A 15,486-nucleotide genomic window follows, 5' to 3' on the forward strand; every position below is an offset into this window, starting at 1 on the left:
TACTGCCTGATTCTCAAGAAAACATGGCATATCAAGGAGGAGGCTGCTTTCCCATTCTCTGAGAACCTGAGATCTTGGGAGCAAGTGAGGCCTTGTGTACACACCCCACGGTACAGTTGAGTTCTAACTTCATGAAGACATAAACTGCATCTAATTAACAATATGAATCATTTGGTGCATACTTGGTTACTATGGGGACAATTAAATATTATCATAAACCCCTGCATCATATTATTGCTCCACCATTAAAATAGTTGTGGGATTTTGAGAAAGGCATCCTCCATCTTTATGCCTCAGCTTTCTCATTTATAAATTTAGTACTTTGGACTAATTATCTCTATAAGGCCTCTTCTATCTTTAAATACTTTGTGACCCCATTTGGCATTTTCTTGGCAAAGATATTGTAGTGATTTGTCATTTCCTTCTCCAGCTCATTTTACATATGAAGAAACTGTGGTAACCAAGGTTAAAACTTATTTATAATCATGCATTTGGTGTCTGGGGTCAGATTTGAACTCAGGAAGATGAATCTTCCTGACTCCCACTCTATGTACTATGACATCCAACTGCTCTCTTTAAATACTAATATCTTTTTATCCTGATAATATCATTCTAATCATTCCTCCCAGTTGTAAAGTTCTATAATGTGAGGATATTCTATTCTTACTTTATTATAATCTATTTTTTGAATGGGGCTAGCCCACTCATAGATTGAATAAGTGACTGGCTATGTTGAATGATATGAATAGCCTACAATTTTATTGGGTATATGTTCTTTAAAAGTTCTTCTAGAAATCGACATTTGAACTTAAATAATGACTGTTACCTGAAGAATATAAACACCAACTATCAAATATTTGAATACATTAGATTCAATATCATATATTTTCACTTGGCAGAGAGCAGGAATATCAAGAATTAAATGAAGGAATAATAAGTTTTGATGAGGGTGTGGAAAAGCTCAAAAAACATTGAATAAAGATTTACCTAGGGTTAGTGGGGCATCTTGCTGGAGGGAATCTACTCATCCCAAAGACACAAGTCACTAGTTTTTTGAGGTGCTAAAAAGAGGAGGTACCAAAGACTAATTTTACCTTAAGATGGTTGAAAGAGTAGGAAAAAAAAAAGAAACAGGGAGGGGAAAATAAAGATATTCATAGGATTAGATATCTGATATTTGAAGTACCCTTGGAAATCAGTTAATCTATTTAATCCATTTCAAAGATTGAACATAGTTAACTGAAATAAGGCAACATCCACCTGTCCCTGGGAGGCTGTAAGGAGGCAAATGACAAGAAACAACGAAGAGGTATATTGCATCTCAATCAATAAAATCCTTTTTATTATTTATCCAAATAAAGTTGTATCCTTTTATTATTTTTAATAGCTGGTAGAAAGTGAGTAGGGAAAAAAATGAATGAATGCTACATTCAACGAGGACTATAGTATAAATAGAATATTCCTTAAAATCTATTCAGAAAAATTTATTTGGTACATACTGTGTGTAAGACAACATGGCAGGCCCTACGGATAAAAATTTAACAACTATAATAATTGGTATTCTATAGTGCTTTAAGATTCATGATGTGCTTTAGGGACACTTATGGGAGCCTAAATGGCATAGTGGATAGTATTGGACCTGGAGTTAGGAAGTCTTACTTCCTAAATTCAAATTTGACCCAAGGCACTTGCTAGCTGGACAAGTCACTTCACTGTTTGCCTCAATTTCTCATCTATAAAATGAGCTGGAGAAAGAAATGGTAAATCACTCCAATATCTTTGCCAAGAAAATCCCAAATAAGATCAAGAAGACTGAAAAGCATCAAATATAGATACTATCACAATAATCCTATTTTACAACATTCCTACGAGACAGGCACTATTTTATTCATTTTCCAGATGAGGAAATTGAGGATCAGAAAACTCAAAAATCTTTCCTGATATCACAAAGTAGGAAAATAAGTAAATTTTAAATTTAGGTCTTTCCTGATTTCAAGTCCAGTTCCTCTCCTCTCCTCCATTATACCATGATACCAAACAAAATATTCCCTGCTTTCCAAAAGATTACCATCTAAAAAAAAAAAAGAGCCAAAATACATGCACATGCAAGACCTCCCAAATCTGATATATTAAAACGATCAGAGATAAAGTTTTCGATTCAGAAATGAACATGAGTATGAAATAGATTTGTTAATAGATGCAGAACTGAGAGAAGTAACTCTAAAGAAAAGAAAAATTTTGCAGCCAGGAACTTGTCTGAGCTGCATTCTCTCTATCTAGGATATTTTGGCATTGATCTCTCCTGTTTCCATAATGTGGTTAAGCATCTTAGTAAGTTCCAGGTCATGACAGATTTAAGGATGTTGCCTGCAACCATTCGGTGCCTGAGATCTATCTGTAATGAACATGATGGCTACAAGTCCACCCATGACTTCATTTGATAAGCAATATTCTCCTTATCAGGATAGCACCTCTCCCTTATAGTAATAGCAAAGTTCTTTTTGCAAATGCCAATTCTGATAGTATTTCAGAAATTATTTACCCTGAAATGTCCAACTTTTCTAGTTTAGCATCATGACCAGAACTAGATGGACTCACCCAACTTTCTGTCCTTGGAGAGTTGGGAGTAGATTAGGCTGTTTCTTTGAGACATATTTTTAGGAGACTGCTCATGAATGCTTTTCTAGACATCATTGTGCTTTTGGTTTTGAGAAAGTTATAATTGATCTTTATTATATTAAACTTAAGTATTTTGTTAATTGACTGGATCAAAAGAAACATTTAGAAGTAGAAAAGCCCATCTCTAGAGATAGCAAGCACAACAGGCTTTACACATACAAACACACACACACATAAAACATGAAGCAGATTGTGTTTTTTAAGTGCTTTAATTCTACCTTCTGTATTCATCTCATGGAATAGACAGTTTTCAGCAGGTAGTTCCTATGATTATACCTATGCAATAATTTCCAAAGCAATGCTAAGTAAAGCTGATGATTCCTGACTTAGGAAAAAAAAATCTGACTCTGAGAAACTGGCCCGGAGCTGAGCTGCCACTTCACTGTAGCATGGACTGCACTGTCATTATTTCAGTTCTCCTCCAGTGAGCTAATAGGAGACCCACATTTAATTTGCTTCCACCTTATCAAATTCCTTACTGACAAAGTCCTTTAAAGCTCAATTAATTCAGCAATATGGATTACTTACCCCAGGGAAAACATAAGCATTGCCTCTGTGTGGAAATAGAGAGTTCCTCAATGCATTTTGTTCTGAATAAACACTTGGATTCAAGGGAAAACAATTTTTTTTAAAAACTAAAACATTTACTTTCATCAAAATTCACAAAATGACACTGATAACATTTTTCTGTCATTCTTTCCTTGATTTAATATATCAGCATATCTTAAAAGCACATGAGTGGGCAAATCTATTGCACTAGATGATGTCAATTATTGTTTTTAAGCAAACGAATTAGACAAGCTAATTTTGCTTATATACTATTTCTCCCTTGTAATATTTCATCTATCCCTCAATGTTTTTGCCTGATCAGTTCCTCATGTCTGAAATGTACTCCCTTCTTACTTCAGTTTCGAGAAATCTTTAGCTTCCTTCAAGGCTCAGGTCATTTGCCATCTCCTCCAAAAGTTATCTATTGATCAACTATACGCTTAGTGTTTAATATTTTCCTGAATCCTAAAATAACTTTATAGTTACTTTGTCTAAATTATACATATGTTTATCTGTTCTTTTTTTTTTTTTTTCACTTGTATCCAAGTCTTTGTGATCCCATTTGGATTTTTCTTAGCAAGGTAGTAAAGTGTTTTTTTATTTCATTCTTCAGCTCATTTTTACAGATGAGGAACTGAGGCAAACAGGGTTAAGTGACTTTCCCAGAGTTATCAAGTTAGTAAGAGCCTGAATCTAGATTTGAACTCATGAAGATGAATCTTCCTATCTCCAGGCCCAGCACTCTATCTACCATGCTGCCTGCCAAAATGCCCTTTACTTAACTATTAACTGGTAGTATTCTCTCACCCTAAGAGAATATAAACTTGAGAAGAGGGATTGTTCTATTTCCATTTTACTTTTCAGTGCTCTGCACTTAGTGGGTACTGAATATAGAGTGAATCCATTTGAATATGTAAAATACCTTCTAACACTGAATCTAATCTAAATCTATTGGAAATGTTTAACTTATTTTTTAAATTACCTCATAGTTACCATATGCATTGGACATATGTTTTGATTTTTTTAGATATCTACACTTCCTTATAAATCTATTGCACACAGAGACATGAAAAAAAATTCAAAATGAAAATAGGACAAATAACATTTTTGAATCTTTGAAGGTATTACATTAAAAGAAAAGTCACAACAGAATCAGAGCCAGACATTTGTAGTCTTTGGACAAATTTTGATAATCATATCTACTTTGTATTGCTGTAAACTAGAGGCTATTAACTTTCACTATAATTAATAGGATTTGGTAAGAAGCATAAAACAAACAACTGTGAGCCAAGTACAGCAAAATTTTATGGTATTAAAATATATGTACTCTTATAAAAAGAACAAAATGGGCATTTTCTTTACCCAACCTTGTCCAAATATGTTGTACCTTAGGGATCAGACTACTTTTTCTACTTCTCTTCTTAGTTTTGAGTTACATAGAAGCTATTCATTTGAATTTTGTATCCCAACAAAAAAAGAAAATAATAAGACAAGTTTTTTTCCTCCCATTTTTATTGGAAATTGGTCTCATTCAGCAAACGTCTACTTTTCATGGTCCTGAAAGTTTGCAAAACAGTTTCTATTATTTCAGAATCCCACTTAAACTCATGGAAACAACTAGAAATAGTACTTATGTTTGCATATATTCCATAAATAAATTAAAATCATCTAGTCAACAACAGTTTCAATCTGATTTTGGTTCTGTGAAAGAGTTTGAAATCTGGGAGCTGTGCTTATGTCAGCAAAACATTTCCATCATATAGGCAACTTGTTGATTCCCTGGGAGACATGTCTCTATTACTCCAATCTACTTTATAATCCAATTTACTGCTCCTAATTTTGTCCTATGCAAACACCTGATGTCTATATCTTCTTAGACATATGTGTGAATACAATTATGTTCACACATATACGCATACATATAGCCCTGGTTATCCCAACTCTAATCTTCTCTAGGTTTAACATCTCAATTCCTTCAGCTGACCTTCATATGGCATCAAGTCTTTGATGATTCTAGTCTCCTTTGTATAGACATTCTCTGGTTTATCTTGAGACAGGTGTGGATTAATATAATTTGATAGATGTAGTCTATTTTTTGTACAATATTTTTGTACAATATTTTTTGAATATTGTAAACTTTCATTCATTCAATTCAGCTTAAGACAGGATTAACTTTTTGTGCTATTCCCAGTAGCATCCTATCTGATATTCATTCTATGGGCTTCTATGTCTTCCTAAGATTGGTTTTTAAAAGTCAGGCCAAAGACCAAATTTTACCCGCAAACACATTTATATAAGCTTTCTAAAGAAACATTTAAAATTTTGAATAGGAAACACCTAGTAGACCTTCTGGGATGAATTCTTCTCATACAAAACTGTGCAAAAATTTGTCTTAACTATCATTTCCCCTTCAAAATATACTGTTCTGTGTTTTCATTGTTTAAATATGAATGTTTATTTTCTTTCCAAATCAGTGCCCTTGGAGAAACACAAACTTACTAAAACTATTCATTTTTTATGATGTTGACATTACTTAATGATTTTTCTGACTAGCTTGCTTTGAGTAAAAGAAAATGATCTAAAGTTATATGAGTTAATGACAAATGTGGAGACCACATGATCAATGCTTTGGTATTTTTGCCATTTCCATATTATCTCTAATATGAAATGTGAAATAAAAGTGAAATAAAAATCTGCTAAGAGGAGATCTTCTAGTCTCTATAGAAATGCTAGGTAAAAATTTCTCAACGGGTAATTAATCCCTGGACATTACTCTCTTTACAGAAATTTCTGTTATGAAAATGTTGTCTAATACAATATTTTTAAAGAATTATATCCTATTATAAAATATTTATTCTATAAAAGGTATGTAGAAGTGAATTATTTTGTAAAATAGTAAAATATTCAACATAGATGCATAGATATTGTTGACCAATTCCAGTTTCTGAATGAGCTAACTCCTTTTCATAACCAGCCAAAGGGAATTTGATATTGACTCAAGATATTTCTACTTTTCAATTTTCTGAGTCTTATGAATCTTTAACCCATAACTCAAAAAATAAATCTTAGCATTTCTGACTAATTATGTTCAAAGATTTGTGGCAGCCCAATCTCTTTGTTTTAGCTCCTGATCATGAAACTAGATAACTAATTCTCATTTAGGCTTCTTCTTGTCCTCTATAAACTTGCCTAGTAGACATTCTAGACTACAACAGGGTTATAAAAGAAAGTTGTGTTATAAAAGAGAATGTATCAGTCTATTTTCTAACTAGCATTATTTGTTTCAGTTTTGTGCCCATCATCTCCTAAGTCTGTAAGTCAAACTATGCCATATTGTCTTCAGGTCGAATCATATTTTCTTATTTATACCTATTTCTCTAATTTTTCCTTCTAAATAACTAAGGACAATAGAAGATAAGATAATTTGTCAAATAGTTTTAATCAAATTACCTTTAAATCACACATTCATAAATACAATTGAATGCATAATTCTACCACAAAATTTCTTTAGTTATTAAAAAAAATTTTTATTACTAACCAACTTTCAAATACATGATAGATAAGCCATCTGGCTGAGGCAAACACCTCTAAGGAGAGATAAGAGGCAGCATGTGCTGTGAAAGTCAAACCACTACTACTACTTTGACTAACAGCTTTCCTCAGATCATGGTGGAGTTACTGAGGATCTAGGACCGAATAGCTTCAGCAATAACAGTTTAGTGTCATTGTCCATCATCCTGTAACCTGGCAACTGTTCCTACAGATTCTATAGATGAAGCTACTGAAGATCCAGAAAAGAAAGTTCTTCCCACCATAGTCTCTGGAACTATTAACTAGGTTAGCATCAGAACTGGATATTATTTCATCAGAGGAAAAAGGATTAAACTTGCATTTTCTTCTGCTTTTCTATTTTTCCCTCAGAAACATGGGAACTTTCCATTAATCTTATGGTAGAAACTTTCCATATGTGTTCTCTCCTCCCTTAGAATGTGAGCTCCTTGAGGGAAGGGACTATCTTACTTTCTGTTTTTGTGCCTTACTACACATAATAAGCACTAAATAAATGCTGTATTGATGCATTATTTTAAGGGAAGGAATAGAGAGGAAATAACCATTTATATAGTGGTATAATATATGGTATACATTGTACTAAGTGATCTACAAATATCTCATTTGAATCTCACAAATCAAAGTTTGCAAGCATGATGGGCATAGATTTTTTTTTTAAATAATGGCTTTTTATTTTTCCAAATACAGGCAAAGATAATTTTCAGCATTTACTTTTGACTGTCATCAATTTTACCAGAAATTTATAGAATTATATTTTTACCAGAAATTATAGAAAACTTATCTATAAAAATGATTAGGATTGATGTTCAAACCAAATTATTCAGTAAAACAGAAGAAATTATATATTATAGTATAAGCCAAAAAATTAAAGTATCGTAATACAAAAATTTGGAATATATAGTATACCTAGAAAGACTTGATCAGGTAATTAAAATCTAAATATCCTGAAAAAACTAGATAATAATAACAATAAATCTCCACATTGGAAAGGTAGATCACCAAATATTTTTGAGAATTTAATACATAAATACCAGGTGTAGGGTGATCATGTTCAGTGATAAAATTGTTCTTTATAATGACCTGATCTCATAATGATACATTTATTTAATATTAATATTTTAATATGTTCTGAAATATTTAATAACCATAATTTTTAAGCTGAATGAAAGGAAAAAAAACACATTTGAACTATAGATAATAAGAAGAGATAAAAACTATGTGGAAACATAATGAAGAAGAAATCATTTGCATCAATCTCTCTACTAATGGGGATGTCCTGAAGATGCCTATTAAATCTAAGTAGACACCTTATTAACCTGCTTAATTGGTCACAGACCTATAAATATAAGAAGACAACAACGGAGTATGACTTGTCCTATTACATTGCTATCTAAAATTCACTGAAAACAAATTAAAAAATTGATTATGCAACAGTATCAATAACATCAATAATAACACAAAACAATTACACACCACAATCTGACTTAATAAACTAATAAAGCACTATTTCTTGACCTATAAATATATATGATACATATATATATATACATATTAGTCTTTTTGTTATATGAATGTTTTTGTTGTAGAGAGAAAACCTAGAACATTTATGGAAGAAGCTCTAATAAAATCAATTAGAAAAGAAATAGAGCCTGTCAGATAAAAATTCTTAAGCAGAAACTAAAACACTTAAGAAGACCTGACAGAAAATTATAAGCCAAGAAAATTTGTTTGAAAATAAATCACTGACTGAGGTAAATACTGACAGAAATGCTTTTCAATCCATCAGATTATTTACACATGAGTTTTCTCAGCATTTTGATGGTTATAACTAAGAACTTATAAGTAAAAAAAGTAAAAAAAGAAAGCTGCTTTGGAATTATGAAATCATTATACAGAGACTATCAAGGTCATGCTTGACAGAAAGGTGGATTTTTACATTTTTAACAACAGAAGGCAAAGATGAGTCACTAAACACAAGGAAGCATTAATCTGAGTTATGGGGAGCAAAAGAGAAAACAGGATGAAGATAGGAGAAGAAATAAGACAATAAATTGAAAACAGAATAAACTGAACAGGGAAGACTCAGAAGATGCCAAGGACAAAAGATATATGAGGTGATGAGAGAAGCTGATTTCAGAAGACAGGACACATAAACTGACAGGAGCTGAGCACATCAGACAGACAGAATCTGTAACTAAAGTAGGAAGCTATTTGATTGGAATAGAGAACTGTACCTGCTGGGAAGTAGATAGGAGAAATGCAGAATATGAACTATTTGTGCTTATTGTTCTCTGGCATCATTTGTAGACTGAGAGATGGGCAACATTTCAGGGATGTCTGTTTTTACTTTATTGCCTTCTATAACTTGAGAGAAGGAAGAAGGGGAAGAACAGTGAAGCTGTTTTCTTTGAAGCTATACTGATATATATATATATATATATATGAACAAATAAATCTATATATGTGTATATGTATACATGTGTGTCTGCATTCATTGCTAACAGATGCTCTGTTACTGTTAGTTACTCAGTTAGTTACTGTTAGCTAGGGTAGTGCTAAAAGAGCTTGACTTTGCTTTGTGTTCCCAGAGTAGCAGAGGGGTATTCTTCCCTTTGTATGGAATAGAGAGAGATAAGGTGAAGAACTTACAGGAATGTATGAATTCTTTTTCTGTATTTTATTTTTATTATTTCTGTGTTTCTCTATGACCTGTATGATATGTGCAGGCTCATATTTACTTGAGCCTTGTCCAGCTAGAAACATATTTACTTAACCTGAGCTGATGATATTTATCGGTATTTGACATTTATCGATATTTAGTCTATAAGCTGGACCACTATCTGCTTGATTAAGCCTGAAGGCCTGATTTTCTGTTTCCTAGAAATCAGGTGATTTTGGGGAAACAGAAACCTTCCATTCCAATCTCTCCAAATAGCAACAACCAATTAGATGCCTCCTCCTCCCCTTCTCAATGCTCTCTTACTTGTGATGTAATTTCTTGTATAAAAGCTATGTATCTTTACTACTTCTTTAGCCTTCCTACCACGAGCTTTCTCTTTCTTATCTCATGATGGGATGGCTCATCCTCCGGAAGTTTTCAATAAACAATTTTTCTGCCTTCTACTGAGTGATCACTGAGTAGTCATTTTGGGTAAGGATCTTCTACATCCCTCACACCTTGCAGGAGATTTGTGGGGGTCCAGAAAAGGCACAGATGTCAGGGAGGTAGTTACGACCATGAGGTACTACTTAGTGCTGCTGACTGTTCTCTGAAGAAATCAGGTCCATGAAATTCTACTATTCAAAGGCATACATAACTCTAGGCAGCTGTGTTTATTATTGTGTTTCAATGAATGAATGATAAAGGATGAATCCATGAATGAATGAATGATATAGTCTTTATTTAGAACTTACAATGTGCAGACATTGTGTATCACTGTTAAGTTTCTGTGACTGTGTCAGTTGTCACTTATGGACACCATGTGCATTGGTGGGAGGCAATAAGCCATGTTATTGAGTGGATTGTGATATGCTGCTTATTTCTACTTTTTTTCATTAATAAAGATTAAGTTTTATGCTATTTCCTTGTTTTGCCTACTAATAATGTTCATGAATCAATGTTCATGATTATTTTGGTTTTTGTTTGTTTAGTAAATATTTCAGGCTTAAGATATATAGGTTGTGTCACTGCAGATGATTTTGTATAAATGGAAAACATACCAGTGGGGGCTCAGAAGCTATAGAAATTGAGATATATGCAATGTATAACACCCTCCTCCCCTGCCAGCACACATATGTGTGCACACACATGCAGACAGACGAGTTATAGTAGGAGTCAAAGTTTGCATTGCATTAGGATAGTAATAGCCATGCACTCCCACTTCCCAAACAATCACATTAATTACCCTTTTAGACTAGGCCAAAAAAGGACAGGTGGGAGTGGATAAGCCAGAGAGAGGGAAAGTCTCCTATTAATGACATATTTGTACTGTATACAAATGGGGATTTTCTTGGTATAGGGAATTCCCAGATTAATAAAAATCTTTCTTCTTAGGTCTGCACTATCTTTGCAATTCCTATTTTAGGGAGATGACTAGGATACTGAGCAGGTAAATGTCTTGCTTAGGCTCATGTGGCCAATGGGTGATATGGTTGGGACTTAAACCTAGGCCTTCCTGGCTCTGAGGTTACTTTTCTATTTATTATGCAATACAATATTGTTTTGATAAATTATTTTCAAACCAAAACATTTTAACACACAAAATTATTGCCTATGCCTTGTTGAACCATTAACCCACAAAATTTATTTTTTTTTATCTCCCCTCCCCCCTAATAATTTTATCTCTATTTCCCTTACTTGATTTTCAGTGTCCCTTTTGAGCTCTCCTATCCTGAGCTCCTTTCTTTTTCTTTCTTTCTTTCTTTTTTTTCTTGTAGGCTTTGGATGTAATAGATTTGAATTTGTTATCTTCTGAGCGTGTATTTTGAACTTCCTTGTCACTAGAATAACTTTTAAAGGTCAGAAACATTTTTTTTTGTTGTTTTATTTTCTGTTCATTTTCCTAGCCTCTTACTCTGCTTTTAACTCTGTTAAAGTAGTGTTCTGTTTCCAGAGTGAAGGGTACAAACTCCAGGGGTTTTTGTGTAGCTATTTTCAGAAATTCTTCTAGGAATCTGACCACATTCTTTTCTGTCCTGGAGCTGTTAGGAGTGTCCCTGCCCAACTGTAGCTGTAAGATCTAGTGTGCTGGCTGGGGCTGGGATTCCACTAACAGGACTGCACTGGGATTGCACACCAGACTTCCACCCCATTGCCATAGCCCCTCTCTGCTGACCTTCTGTGTCCTCCTCGGTGTCCCAAGGCTGAGAGGTCCAGAAGCCTTCAGCACTGCTGCTGATTCAGAGGTCCTGCCTCATTGATGTTGGGGTCCCAGCTGGGGTTGGGGCTGGAGCTGGGCTAGGATTGCATGCTGGACTCCCACTCTGGGTTCCACAAATCTTTTATACTGATCTTCCAGATCCTCTTTGGTTTCTCTGGGTTGAAAGATCTAGAAGCCACCAACACCTCCCCTGATTCAAAAGTCTGAAACTGACTGGGTTGGGGCTGGATTCTTGACTACTTTGGCCCTTCTACTCTTATATCACAGATCTTTTCTGATGAGCTTCTAAGTTACCTTTAACTAGAAAATGTTTTGCTCCATATTTTGGGGTGTCTGATACTCTAAAATTGGTTTAGAGTCATTATTTAAGTAATTCTGTGATGTTTGGGAAGAAGTTGGGCAAGTTCCACCCTTTACTTTGCCAACTTGCCTCCCTCTGACCTCCAAAATTTAAAGAACATTTTGGTAGATATTTTCATAAGGAGAAAATTAATTCAGGGTTATAGTAATAGAGGGATGCATTGGCCCTCATTTAACTTCCATGTAAATGATAGAATAACTTACTATCTCAAGCTTTTAATCAATACACAAATTTTCAGAAGCATCATATACCATAAAGTCACTTAGTCCAAGACCTTAATTTTATAGATGAGATATCTGATTTTGCTTGATATCACAAATTGAAGATAATGGAAGAAGGCATAGGAGACCAGAACTTGTATTCAGATTGTATGTAATTATGTTACATAACATCAATTATGATTATAATTCCAACATTCTCACCACTATACTACCTTGACCCCTCGTTGGAAAGAATTCTTTCCTCTCTACAACTTTCATATTCATTTAAAAATATTTTGGTATTCCCTATATTTAATTTTCATAGAGCCAAAAAATTCAGGAAACATTTTTTACCTGTTTGTCCATAGGATAATAAAATTATATTGGTACAAGCATCCAATTCATGCTGTTATTAATAGTAATTTTGAACTGTGATCAAGATTGATCTATGGCTCTCAATAGTCCAATCTGCATAGGAAGTAGATGGCTATTTGAATTCCTATTGTCTCCAATATGAAGTAGTAGAAATACTTCACCATCATTCTTAATTTTTGAATTGATCATGACTTTGCAAGGTACATACTACTAAAATTGCTCTTATAGTGCTCTTCATAAGGTAACATTGTAAAAGCCTCCTAATGGCCAATATGTCAAATGCAAGAAGGCTTTTTCCCCCCTTCCTGTATAAAAGACTTTCTATCCCAAGTAACTACTGTGACAGTAATGAAATTGGGATTCATTTGTCTAGTAGCTTACACTTCATAGATGTTTACTGCATCATAAAAATAAGTGAACTTTCCATAATATTCTTGCCATCTGTTCAGAGGAAACAGTGAAGACTTGTCTCTGCAGGATTGCTAGCTGCTTAGACACCCTGAGGTTCCAAAGAACAAGCTATCATAGCCCAGCTTGAACATGAGGCTGGAATGATAGAGTGGTCCCTAGGACAATTAGCCCCGACATGCTGCCTCCCTCAGCTTCATCACTGAAAACAATGTTTTCTAGGATGTAGTCCAACTATAAACATTCATGTCATTGAAGTGTGCTCCCCCCTCCCTCTCACACATACTCTCTTCTTATCTTTCTCCCCTTATTTTTCCTCTCTATTCCCACTCTCAGTCTGTCTGTTTCTGGGTTGTTGTTTTTTTTTAATTGTGTGTTCCTCTGATATCAAATGTGGCTCAGACTTATATACAGATGCTGCAATCTCCTCTCAGGAATGCATCATTCTTTCTTTTGTGTCACCTTTGTATTAAAAAAAAAAAACTACATCTAATACAGAGACTTGTAGATGAACAGCAAATGGACAGTGACAGTGTTTTCATTTTAACACATTGATTATCATTTTATTTTGGTAATGAGCAGTAATTAGCACTAATGAATAACACAATAATTTACAGCCATAAATTACTAAACTTTTTAAGCTTTTTCACTCACCCAAATGAGCTAGGGAGAATATTTAGAAACTTTTCAGATTGATTAATCCATCTTCTTATCAGGTCAAGATATGTTGCAATAAGTAGATGATATAATAGTGATTCCCTCTTTTTAGGGGTTAAATATTCTTAATTGTTGACATACACATGATAAGAAAGATAAGGAATTAATGTCTCAGATCGATATCCACGGTTGTTATTACCAAGTTATTTCTGTTGCCAACAGCAGAACAGTATTTGCATCCCCAGTTGTCTCATGACAGATGTCCCACTGTGGCTTTGGCCTTAGGCCTTGCACATGGACTTGGAATGGTTTGCAAGTAAAGGATTTAATCATCTGGAAAATCCAGATGTAAAACTGCAGTTTTACCAGATAACATAATTTTTGTGGGTTTCTTTTTTTAAATAAGTATTTTACATTCATTAGGTATTTTGAATCTTAAGAATAAGGAAGGCCTGTTTCACTCTTTGCATAGTGGTTGGCATATAGTAGGCACATAATAAATGCTAATTGATCCTTCAGGAAGCCACAACAAAGGCTAATTTTGAATCTCTGTAATATAAAGCTATGTAATCTCACATTTTGTCATCTAAGAATAAAATGCATTTTTTCGATATTTTGAGGTTAAAGTAGAAGTAGGGCAAATTTGACATCTTTCAAAGCTCCTTCTAATCCTATTCATTCTTTCTCCTAGGTTGACTGGTATGGCAACCATGAACATTCCAGGGTTTGAAAAGAATAACATGCAAGCTTCTTAAAGTGATTTCATTGTTTTCCTAATGGGGAATACATGGGATCATTTGAAAGGGGATAGATGGTTATCTCTCTGGTATGTAATAAGAGATCAAAAGAGATAAAATTTTAACTTACATAGCAATATAAACCATGAAACTCCCCAAATAATGGTGAGAGAAAAGGAATTACTCCCCCAAAAATTGAAGAGGCAGTCTAGCTAGTTTGCAGATATTTAGATAACAAATGAACTACAAATAGCTCCTGACCTTGAGAAAGCCAGACAGCTTGTTTCAGTAGAAAGAAGAATGAAAAGAAGGGAAGGTAATAAGCATTTATTTGTGCTGAAATTGTGGGAATTTGGGGGATGGAGGAGGCAAATACCTTATTTGATCTTTAAAACAACATTGCAAGGTATGTACCATTATTATCTTCTTTTTACAGTTTGAGAAAACTTGAAGCAAACAGGTTAAGTGACTTGTTTAAGGTCACAGCATCTGAGGCTGTATTTGAATTTATGTCCTGGTGCCATGTCTAAATCCAATGCTCTATCTACTGCATAAATGGATTCATACAAAGATCCTTGAATTTGGGAATCTTTAGGATCTCAGTTTGAATGTAGGTTCCACCATTTATTATTTATATGATCTTAGGTGAGCCAAAGTTTTTTAGGGCCTCAGTTTTCATGTCTTTAACATCAAGGGATTGGGAAAGATGATTTCCAAAGTTCTTTCTAACTTTAAAGCTATGATGGTATAAGCTAGAAAAAGTTTTGACTCCTGCCTTTATGGAGAAAAAATTGATTCATAAATGAAGAACTAAGTGGATGGAAGCAAAATAGCTTATTTAAAATATGTAATAGATGGTGATTTGCACGTGGCAGCAAAAAGCTGGTAACTCAAACTAAACATCTTTCTAGCTGATGACCTGCAAAATGATAGGAAAGGGCAATGGTAGATAAGTTAGCAGATATGCCAGGAAAAGAGCAGTACAAATCTACCAAGCCCCTTCAAATGAGAGTTAAAGTGTACTGTATGGAGGGGATCTCTGGATGCTACTGAATGCTACAGTGAAAAAT

General features: G+C 34.0%; 1 protein-coding gene across 1 annotated transcript in view; it reads right to left on the bottom strand.

Moving 5' to 3' along the window:
- The window catches only part of LOC100928663 (pro-neuregulin-3, membrane-bound isoform), a 176,004-nt gene that overhangs the window by 122,061 nt on the left and 38,457 nt on the right, over positions 1–15,486 (bottom strand). The window lies entirely within an intron of this gene.

This window comes from Sarcophilus harrisii, chromosome 2 (assembly GCF_902635505.1).
Source record: "Sarcophilus harrisii chromosome 2, mSarHar1.11, whole genome shotgun sequence".
In the NCBI taxonomy this organism is placed as follows: Eukaryota; Metazoa; Chordata; class Mammalia; order Dasyuromorphia; family Dasyuridae; genus Sarcophilus; species Sarcophilus harrisii.